A 401-nucleotide genomic window follows, 5' to 3' on the forward strand; every position below is an offset into this window, starting at 1 on the left:
CCTCAGACTAGGGGCGGAGTGACAACAATCCTAGCACCGAACTGCCAAGTAACTGGGTACTAAAATTTTTAAAATTAAATTAAAAGCCTCAAAATCCCCCCCCCTTTTATCAGACAAAACCTTTCCCTTTTAGGACAGTGTGTGTTTCACGTCACTGATGGACTTTAAGTTTTTCGTACCCATCTTTTTTTGTGGCATTATTTACTTTTTTAAATTTATTTTTACTTTCATGTTCAAAGGCTTATTGATCATCACTGAGTCATTTTGATCTTTCATTAGCCTTCATAGATCAGGTGGAAGGCACGACTATCCCAAATCCTGTAGACGATTATAGTATGGGAATGGGAAAGCAGTCCATTTAGTAAGGAAAAGATTTTTAACTTAGTTTATTTCAGGTATCT

The sequence above is a fragment of the Penaeus monodon genome, chromosome 23 (genome assembly GCF_015228065.2).
Source record: "Penaeus monodon isolate SGIC_2016 chromosome 23, NSTDA_Pmon_1, whole genome shotgun sequence".
NCBI lineage: Eukaryota > Metazoa > Arthropoda > Malacostraca > Decapoda > Penaeidae > Penaeus > Penaeus monodon.